The sequence below is a fragment of the Daphnia pulex genome, chromosome 2, assembly GCF_021134715.1.
Source record: "Daphnia pulex isolate KAP4 chromosome 2, ASM2113471v1".
Classification (NCBI taxonomy): Eukaryota; Metazoa; Arthropoda; class Branchiopoda; order Diplostraca; family Daphniidae; genus Daphnia; species Daphnia pulex.
The window spans coordinates 2,816,515-2,827,955 of NC_060018.1; positions in this window are offsets into that span (position 1 = coordinate 2,816,515).

Genomic DNA, 11,441 nt, shown 5'->3' on the forward strand with positions numbered 1-11,441 from the left:
TAGGAAAATAGGAAAATAGGAAAATAGGAAAATAGGAAAATAGGAAAATAGGAAAATAGGAAAATAGGATATAGGAAAATAGGAAAATAGGAAAATAGGAAAATAGGGAAATAGGGAAATAGGGAAATAGGGATATAGGGAAATAGGAAATAGGAAAATAGGAAAATAGGAAAATAGGAAAATAGGGAAATAGGAAATAGGGAAATAGGAAAATAGGAAAATAGGAAAATAGGAAAATAGGAAAATAGGAAAATAGGATATAGGGAAATGGGAAAATAGGAAAAAAGGAAATAGGGAAATAGGAAATAGGGAAATAGGAAAATAGGAAAATAGGAAAATAGGAAATAGGAAAGTAGGGAAATAGGAAATAGGAAAATAGGAAAATAGGAAAATAGGAAAATAGGGAAATAGGGAAATAGGGATATAGGGAAATAGGAAATAGGAAATAGGAAAATAGGAAAATAGGAAAATAGGAAAATAGGAAATAGGGAAATAGGAAAATAGGAAAATAGGAAAATAGGAAAATAGGAAAATAGGAAATAGGAAAGTAGGGAAATAGGAAATAGGAAAATAGGAAAATAGGAAAATAGGGAAATAGGGAAATAGGGATATAGGGAAATAGGAAATAGGAAATAGGAAAATAGGAAAATAGGAAAATAGGAAAATAGGGAAATAGGAAATAGGGAAATAGGAAAATAGGAAAATAGGAAAATAGGAAAATAGGATATAGGGAAATGGGAAAATAGGAAAAAAGGAAATAGGGAAATAGGAAATAGGGAAATAGGAAAATAGGAAATAGGGAAATAGGAAAATAGGAAAATAGGAAATAGGGAAATAGGGAAATAGGAAAATAGGAAAATAGGAAATAGGAAATAGGGAAATAGGGAAATAGGGAAATAGGAAATAGGAAATAGGAAAATAGGAAATAGGAAAATAGGAAATAGGAAAGAGGGAAATAGGAAATAGGGAAATAGGAAATAGGAAATAGGAAATAGGGAAATAGGGAAATAGGAAAATAGGAAAATAGGAAAATAGGAAAATAGGAAAATAGGAAAATAGGAAAATAGGAAAATAGGAAAATAGGAAAATAGGAAAATAGGAAAATAGGAAAATAGGAAAATAGGAAAATAGGAAAATAGGAAAATAGGAAAATAGGAAAATAGGAAATAGGAAAATAGGAAAATAGGATATAGGAAAATAGGATATAGGGAAATAGGAAAATAGGAAATAGGGAAATAGGAAATAGGGAAATAGGAAAATAGGAAATAGGAAAATAGGAAATAGGAAAATAGGGAAATAGGAAATAGGAAAATAGGAAAATAGGATATAGGGAAATAGGAAAATAGGAAATAGGGAAATAGGAAATAGGGAAATAGGAAAATAGGAAAATTGGAAAATAGGAAAATAGGATATAGGGAAATAGGAAAATAGGAAAATAGGACAATAGGACAATAGGAAATAGGAAAATAGGGAAATAGGAAATAGGGAAATAGGAAATAGGAAAATAGGAAAATAGGATATAGGGAAATAGGAAAATAGGAAATAGGGAAATAGGAAATAGGGAAATAGGAAAATAGGAAAATAGGAAATAGGGAAATAGGAAAATAGGAAAATAGGAAAATAGGAAATAGGGAAATAGGGAAATAGGGAAATAGGAAAATAGGAAATAGGAAAATAGGAAAATAGCAAAATAGGATATAGGGAAATAGGAAAATAGGAAAATAGGAAATAGGAAAATAGGAAATAGGAAATAGGAAAATAGGAAATAGGGAAATAGGGAAATAGGGAAATAGGGAAATAGGGAAATAGGAAATATGAAATAGGAAAATAGGAAATAGGAAAAAAAGGAAATAGGAAAATAGGAAAATAGGAAATAGGGAAATAGGAAATAGGGAAATAGGAAAATAGGAAAATAAGAAATAGGAAAATAGGGAAATAGGAAATAGGGAAATAGGAAATAGGAAAATAGGAAAATAGGATATAGGGAAATAGGAAAATAGGAAATAGGGAAATAGGAAATAGGGAAATAGGAAAATAGGAAATAGGAAAATAGGAAATAGGAAAATAGGGAAATAGGAAATAGGAAAATAGGAAAATAGGATATAGGGAAATAGGAAATATGAAATAGGAAAATAGGAAAATAGGAAAATAGGAAAATAGGAAATAGGAAAGTAGGGAAATAGGAAATAGGGAAATAGGGAAATAGGAAAATAGGAAAATAGGAAAATAGGAAATAGGAAAATAGCAAAATAGCAAAATAGGATATAGGGAAATAGGAAAATAGGAAAATAGGAAATAGGAAAATAGGAAATAGGAAATAGGAAAATAGGAAATAGGGAAATAGGGAAATAGGGAAATAGGGAAATAGGAAATATGAAATAGGAAAATAGGAAAATAGGAAAATAGGAAAATAGGAAATAGGAAAGTAGGGAAATAGGAAATAGGGAAATAGGGAAATAGGAAATAGGGAAATAGGAAAATAGGAAAATAGGAAAATAGCAAAATAGGATATAGGGAAATAGGAAAATAGGAAAATAGGACAATAGGACAATAGGAAATAGGAAAATAGGGAAATAGGAAATAGGGAAATAGGAAATAGGAAAATAGGAAAATAGGATATAGGGAAATAGGAAAATAGGAAATAGGGAAATAGGAAATAGGGAAATAGGAAAATAGGAAATAGGGCAATAGGAAAATAGGAAATAGGGAAATAGGGAAATAGGAAAATAGGAAATAGGAAAATAGGAAAATAGCAAAATAGGATATAGGGAAATAGGAAAATAGGAAAATAGGAAATAGGAAAATAGGAAATAGGAAAATAGGAAATAGGATATAGGGAAATGGGAAAATAGGAAAAAAGGAAATAGGGAAATAGGAAATAGGGAAATAGGAAAATAGGAAAATAGGAAATAGGGAAATAGGAAAATAGGAAAATAGGAAATAGGGAAATAGGGAAATAGGAAAATAGGAAAATAGGAAATAGGAAAATAGGAAATAGGACAATAGGAAATAGGAAAATAGGAAATAGGAAAATAGGAAAATAGGAAAATAGGGATATAGGGAAATAGGAAATAGGAAATAGGAAAATAGGAAAATAGGAAATAGGAAAATAGGAAATAGGAAATAGGAAAATAGGAAATAGGAAATATGAAATAGGAAAATAGGAAAATAGGAAAATAGGAAAATAGCAAAATAGCAAAATAGGATATAGGGAAATAGGAATATAGGAAAATAGGAAATAGGAAAATAGGAAATAGGAAATAGGAAAATAGGAAATAGGGAAATAGGGAAATAGGGAAATAGGAAATATGAAATAGGAAAATAGGAAAATAGGAAAATAGGAAAATAGGAAAATAGGAAAATAGGAAAATAGGAAAATAGGAAAATAGGAAATAGGAAAATAGGAAAATAGGATATAGGAAAATAGGAAAATAGGAAAATAGGAAAATAGGGAAATAGGGAAATAGGGAAATAGGGATATAGGGAAATAGGAAATAGGAAAATAGGAAAATAGGAAAATAGGAAAATAGGGAAATAGGAAATAGGGAAATAGGAAAATAGGAAAATAGGAAAATAGGAAAATAGGAAAATAGGATATAGGGAAATGGGAAAATAGGAAAAAAGGAAATAGGGAAATAGGAAATAGGGAAATAGGAAAATAGGAAAATAGGAAAATAGGAAATAGGAAAGTAGGGAAATAGGAAATAGGAAAATAGGAAAATAGGAAAATAGGAAAATAGGGAAATAGGGAAATAGGGATATAGGGAAATAGGAAATAGGAAATAGGAAAATAGGAAAATAGGAAAATAGGAAAATAGGAAAATAGGAAAATAGGAAATAGGGAAATAGGAAAATAGGAAAATAGGAAAATAGGAAAATAGGAAAATAGGAAAATAGGAAATAGGAAAGTAGGGAAATAGGAAATAGGAAAATAGGAAAATAGGAAAATAGGGAAATAGGGAAATAGGGATATAGGGAAATAGGAAATAGGAAATAGGAAAATAGGAAAATAGGAAAATAGGAAAATAGGGAAATAGGAAATAGGGAAATAGGAAAATAGGAAAATAGGAAAATAGGAAAATAGGATATAGGGAAATGGGAAAATAGGAAAAAAGGAAATAGGGAAATAGGAAATAGGGAAATAGGAAAATAGGAAATAGGGAAATAGGAAAATAGGAAAATAGGAAATAGGGAAATAGGGAAATAGGAAAATAGGAAAATAGGAAATAGGAAATAGGGAAATAGGGAAATAGGGAAATAGGGAAATAGGAAATAGGAAATAGGAAAATAGGAAATAGGAAAATAGGAAATAGGAAAGAGGGAAATAGGAAATAGGGAAATAGGAAATAGGAAAATAGGAAATAGGGAAATAGGGAAATAGGAAAATAGGAAAATAGGAAAATAGGAAAATAGGAAAATAGGAAAATAGGAAAATAGGAAAATAGGAAAATAGGAAAATAGGAAAATAGGAAAATAGGAAAATAGGAAAATAGGAAAATAGGAAAATAGGAAAATAGGAAATAGGAAAATAGGAAAATAGGATATAGGAAAATAGGATATAGGGAAATAGGAAAATAGGAAATAGGGAAATAGGAAATAGGGAAATAGGAAAATAGGAAATAGGAAAATAGGAAATAGGAAAATAGGGAAATAGGAAATAGGAAAATAGGAAAATAGGATATAGGGAAATAGGAAAATAGGAAATAGGGAAATAGGAAATAGGGAAATAGGAAAATAGGAAAATTGGAAAATAGGAAAATAGGGAAATAGGAAAATAGGAAATAGGGAAATAGGGAAATAGGAAAATAGGAAAATAGGACAATAGGAAATAGGAAAATAGGAAATAGGGAAATAGGGAAATAGGAAATAGGAAAATAGGAAAATAGGAAAATAGGAAAATAGGAAATAGGGAAATAGGAAAATAGGAAAATAGGACAATAGGAAATAGGAAAATAGGAAATAGGGAAATAGGGAAATAGGGAAATAGGAAATAGGAAAATAGGAAAATAGGAAATAGGAAAATAGGAAATAGGAAAGTAGGGAAATAGGAAATAGGGAAATAGGGAAATAGGAAAATAGGAAATAGGGAAATAGGGAAATAGGGAAAGAGGGAAATAGGAAATAGGGAAATAGGAAATAGGAAATAGGAAAAAAGGAAATAGGAAAATAGGAAAATAGGAAATAGGAAATAGGAAATAGGAAAATAGGAAATAGGAAATAGGAAATAGGAAATAGGGAAATAGGGAAATAGGAAAATAGGAAAATAGGAAAATAGGAAATAGGGAAATAGGAAAATAGGAAAATAGGACAATAGGAAATAGGAAAATAGGGAAATAGGAAAATAGGAAAATAGGAAAATAGGAAAATAGGAAATAGGGAAATAGGGAAATAGGAAATAGGAAAGTAGGGAAATAGGAAATAGGGAAATAGGAAATAGGAAAATAGGAAAATAGGAAATAGGAAAATAGGAAATAGGAAAATAGGAAAATAGGAAATAGGGAAATAGGAAATAGGAAAATAGGATATAGGGAAATAGGAAAATAGGAAATAGGGAAATAGGAAATAGGGAAATAGGAAAATAGGAAATAGGGAAATAGGAAAATAGTAAAATAGGAAATAGGGAAATAGGAAAATAGGAAATAGGAAAATAGGAAAATAGCAAAATAGGATATAGGGAAATAGGAATATAGGAAAATAGGAAATAGGAAAATAGGAAATAGGAAATAGGAAAATAGGAAATAGGGAAATAGGGAATATGAAATAGGAAAATAGGAAAATAGGAAAATAGGAAAATAGGAAAATAGGAAAATAGGAAATAGGGAAATAGGAAAATAGGAAAATAGGACAATAGGAAATAGGAAATAGGAAAATAGGAAATAGAGAAATAGGGAAATAGGGAAATAGGGAAATAGGAAATATGAAATAGGAAAATAGGAAAATAGGAAAATAGGAAAATAGGAAATAGGAAAGTAGGGAAATAGGAAATAGGGAAATAGGGAAATAGGAAATAGGGAAATAGGAAAATAGGAAAATAGGAAAATAGCAAAATAGGATATAGGGAAATAGGAAAATAGGAAAATAGGACAATAGGACAATAGGAAATAGGAAAATAGGGAAATAGGAAATAGGGAAATAGGAAATAGGAAAATAGGAAAATAGGATATAGGGAAATAGGAAAATAGGAAATAGGGAAATAGGAAATAGGGAAATAGGAAAATAGGAAATAGGGAAATAGGAAAATAGGAAAATAGGAAATAGGGAAATAGGGAAATAGGAAAATAGGAAATAGGAAAATAGGAAAATAGCAAAATAGGATATAGGGAAATAGGAAAATAGGAAAATAGGAAATAGGAAAATAGGAAATAGGAAATAGGAAAATAGGAAATAGGGAAATAGGGAAATAGGGAAATAGGGAAATAGGAAATATGAAATAGGAAAATAGGAAAATAGGAAAATAGGAAAAAAGGAAAATAGGAAAATAGGAAAATAGGAAAATAGGAAAATAGGAAATAGGAAAGTAGGGAAATAGGAAATAGGAAAATAGGAAAATAGGGAAATAGGAAATAGGAAATAGGAAAATAGGAAAATAGGAAAATAGGAAAATAGGAAAATAGGATATAGGGAAATGGGAAAATAGGAAAAAAGGAAATAGGGAAATAGGAAATAGGGAAATAGGAAAATAGGAAATAGGGAAATAGGAAAATAGGAAAATAGGAAATAGGGAAATAGGGAAATAGGAAAATAGGAAAATAGGAAATAGGAAAATAGGAAAATAGGAAATAGGGAAATAGGAAAATAGGAAAATAGGAAATAGGAAAATAGGAAATAGGAAAGTAGGGAAATAGGAAATAGGAAATAGGAAAATAGGAAAATAGGAAAATAGGAAAATAGGGAAATAGGGAAATAGGGATATAGGGAAATAGGAAATAGGAAATAGGAAAATAGGAAAATAGGAAAATAGGAAAATAGGGAAATAGGAAATAGGGAAATAGGAAAATAGGAAAATAGGATATAGGGAAATGGGAAAATAGGAAAAAAGGAAATAGGGAAATAGGAAATAGGGAAATAGGAAAATAGGAAATAGGGAAATAGGGAAATAGGGAAATAGGGAAATAGGAAATAGGAAATAGGAAAATAGGAAATAGGAAAATAGGAAATAGGAAATAGGAAAATAGGAAATAGGGAAATAGGGAAATAGGGAAATAGGAAAATAGGAAAATAGGAAAATAGGAAAATAGGAAATAGGGAAATAGGAAAATAGGAAAATAGGACAATAGGAAATAGGAAAATAGGAAATAGGGAAATAGGGAAATAGGGAAATAGGAAATAGGAAAATAGGAAAATAGGAAATAGGAAAATAGGAAATAGGAAAGTAGGGAAATAGGAAATAGGGAAATAGGGAAATAGGAAAATAGGAAATAGGGAAATAGGGAAATAGGGAAAGAGGGAAATAGGAAATAGGGAAATAGGAAATAGGAAATAGGAAAAAAGGAAATAGGAAAATAGGAAAATAGGAAATAGGAAATAGGAAATAGGAAAATAGGAAATAGGAAATAGGAAATAGGAAATAGGGAAATAGGGAAATAGGAAAATAGGAAAATAGGAAAATAGGAAATAGGGAAATAGGAAAATAGGAAAATAGGACAATAGGAAATAGGAAAATAGGGAAATAGGAAAATAGGAAAATAGGAAAATAGGAAAATAGGAAATAGGGAAATAGGGAAATAGGAAATAGGAAAGTAGGGAAATAGGAAATAGGGAAATAGGAAATAGGAAAATAGGAAAATAGGAAATAGGAAAATAGGAAATAGGAAAATAGGAAAATAGGAAATAGGGAAATAGGAAATAGGAAAATAGGATATAGGGAAATAGGAAAATAGGAAATAGGGAAATAGGAAATAGGGAAATAGGAAAATAGGAAATAGGGAAATAGGAAAATAGTAAAATAGGAAATAGGGAAATAGGAAAATAGGAAATAGGAAAATAGGAAAATAGCAAAATAGGATATAGGGAAATAGGAATATAGGAAAATAGGAAATAGGAAAATAGGAAATAGGAAATAGGAAAATAGGAAATAGGGAAATAGGGAATATGAAATAGGAAAATAGGAAAATAGGAAAATAGGAAAATAGGAAAATAGGAAAATAGGAAATAGGAAAATAGGAAATAGGAAAGTAGGGAAATAGGAAATAGGAAATAGGAAAATAGGAAAATAGGAAAATAGGAAAATAGGGAAATAGGGAAATAGGGATATAGGGAAATAGGAAATAGGAAATAGGAAAATAGGAAAATAGGAAAATAGGAAAATAGGGAAATAGGAAATAGGGAAATAGGAAAATAGGAAAATAGGATATAGGGAAATGGGAAAATAGGAAAAAAGGAAATAGGGAAATAGGAAATAGGGAAATAGGAAAATAGGAAATAGGGAAATAGGGAAATAGGGAAATAGGAAATAGGAAATAGGAAAATAGGAAATAGGAAAATAGGAAATAGGAAATAGGAAAATAGGAAATAGGGAAATAGGGAAATAGGAAAATAGGAAAATAGGAAAATAGGAAAATAGGAAATAGGGAAATAGGAAAATAGGAAAATAGGACAATAGGAAATAGGAAAATAGGAAATAGGGAAATAGGGAAATAGGAAATAGGAAAATAGGAAAATAGGAAATAGGAAAATAGGAAATAGGAAAGTAGGGAAATAGGAAATAGGGAAATAGGGAAATAGGAAAATAGGAAAATAGGAAATAGGGAAATAGGGAAATAGGGAAATAGGGAAATAGGGAAATAGGGAAAGAGGGAAATAGGAAATAGGGAAATAGGAAATAGGAAATAGGAAAAAAGGAAATAGGAAAATAGGAAAATAGGAAATAGGAAATAGGAAATAGGAAAATAGGAAATAGGAAATAGGAAATAGGAAATAGGAAAATAGGAAATAGGGAAATAGGGAAATAGGAAAATAGGAAAATAGGAAAATAGGAAATAGGAAAATAGGAAAATAGGAAAATAGGACAATAGGAAATAGGAAAATAGGAAAATAGGAAAATAGGAAAATAGGAAAATAGGAAAATAGGAAAATAGGATAATAGGAAATAGGAAAATAGGAAAATAGGAAATAGGGAAATAGGAAAATAGGAAAATAGGAAAATAGGAAAATAGGAAAATAGGAAAATAGGATAATAGGAAATAGGAAAATAGGAAAATAGGAAATAGGGAAATAGGAAAATAGGAAAATAGGAAAATAGGAAAATAGGAAAATAGGAAATAGGGAAATAGGGAAATAGGGAAATAGGAAATAGGAAAATAGGAAAATAGGAAATAGGAAAATAGGAAATAGGAAAGTAGGGAAATAGGAAATAGGGAAATAGGGAAATAGGAAATAGGGAAATAGGAAAATAGGAAATAGGGAAATAGGGAAATAGGGAAAGAGGGAAAGAGGGAAAGTGGGAAATAGGAAATAGGGAAATAGGAAATAGGAAATAGGAAAATAGGAAATAGGAAAATAGGAAATAGGAAATAGGAAAATAGGAAAATAGGAAATAGGAAAGTAGGGAAATAGGAAAATAGGAAATAGGGAAATAGGGAAATAGGGAAATAGGGAAATAGGGAAATAGGGAAAGAGGGAAAGAGGGAAATAGGAAATAGGGAAATAGGAAATAGGAAATAGGAAATAGGAAATAGGAAAATAGGAAATAGGGAAATAGGGAAATAGGAAAATAGGAAATAGGAAAATAGGAAATAGGGAAATAGGAAAATAGGACAATAGGAAATAAGAAAATAGGAAAATAGGAAAATATGAAAATAGGAAAATAGGATAATAGGAAATAGGAAAATAGGAAAATAGGAAATAGGGAAATAGGAAAATAGGAAAATAGGAAAATAGGAAAATAGGAAAATAGGAAAATAGGAAATAGGAAAATAGGAAATAGGAAAGTAGGGAAATAGGAAATAGGGAAATAGGGAAATAGGGAAAGAGGGAAAGAGGGAAAGTGGGAAATAGGAAATAGGGAAATAGGAAATAGGAAATAGGAAAATAGGAAATAGGAAAATAGGAAATAGGAAATAGGAAAATAGGAAAATAGGAAATAGGAAAGTAGGGAAATAGGAAAATAGGAAATAGGGAAATAGGGAAATAGGGAAATAGGGAAATAGGGAAATAGGGAAAGAGGGAAAGAGGGAAATAGGAAATAGGGAAATAGGAAATAGGAAATAGGAAATAGGAAATAGGAAAATAGGAAATAGGGAAATAGGGAAATAGGAAAATAGGAAATAGGAAAATAGGAAATAGGGAAATAGGAAAATAGGAAAATAGGACAATAGGAAATAAGAAAATAGGAAAATAGGAAAATATGAAAATAGGAAAATAGGATAATAGGAAATAGGAAAATAGGAAAATAGGAAATAGGGAAATAGGAAAATAGGAAAATAGGAAAATAGGAAAATAGGAAAATAGGAAAATAGGAAATAGGGAAATAGGGAAATAGGGAAATAGGAAATAGGAAAATAGGAAAATAGGAAAATAGGAAATAGGAAAATAGGAAATAGGAAAGTAGGGAAATAGGAAATAGGGAAATAGGGAAATAGGAAATAGGGAAATAGGAAAATAGCAAAATAGCAAAATAGGATATAGGGAAATAGGAAATAGGGAAATAGGAAAATAGGAAATAGGGAAATAGGAAAATAGGAAAATAGGAAAATAGGAAAATAGGAAAATAGGAAATAGGGAAATAGGGAAATAGGAAAATAGGAAATAGGAAAATAGGAAAATAGCAAAATAGGATATAGGGAAATAGGGAAATAGGAAAATAGGAAAATAGGGAAATAGGAAAATAGGAAAATAGGGAAATAGGAAATAGGGAAATAGGAAATAGGAAAATAGGAAAATAGGAAAATAGGATATAGGGAAATGGGAAAATAGGAAAAAAGGAAATAGGGAAATAGGAAATAGGGAAATAGGAAAATAGGAAATAGGGAAATAGGAAAATAGGAAAATAGGAAATAGGGAAATAGGGAAATAGGGAAATAGGGAAATAGGGAAATAGGGAAATAGGGAAAGAGGGAAATAGGAAATAGGAAAATAGGGAAATAGGAAATAGGGAAATAGGAAATAGGAAAATAGGAAAATAGGATATAGGGAAATAGGAAAATAGGAAATAGGGAAATAGGAAATAGGGAAATAGGAAAATAGGAAATAGGGAAATAGGGAAATAGGAAAATAGGAAAATAGGAAATAGGGAAATAGGAAAATAGGAAATAGGAAAATAGGAAAATAGCAAAATAGGATATAGGGAAATAGGAAAATAGGAAAATAGGAAATAGGAAAATAGGAAATAGGAAATAGGAAAATAGGAAATAGGGAAATAGGGAAATAGGAAAATAGGAAAATAGGAAAATAGGAAAATAGGAAAATAGGAAAATAGGAAATAGGAAAATAGGAAATAGGAA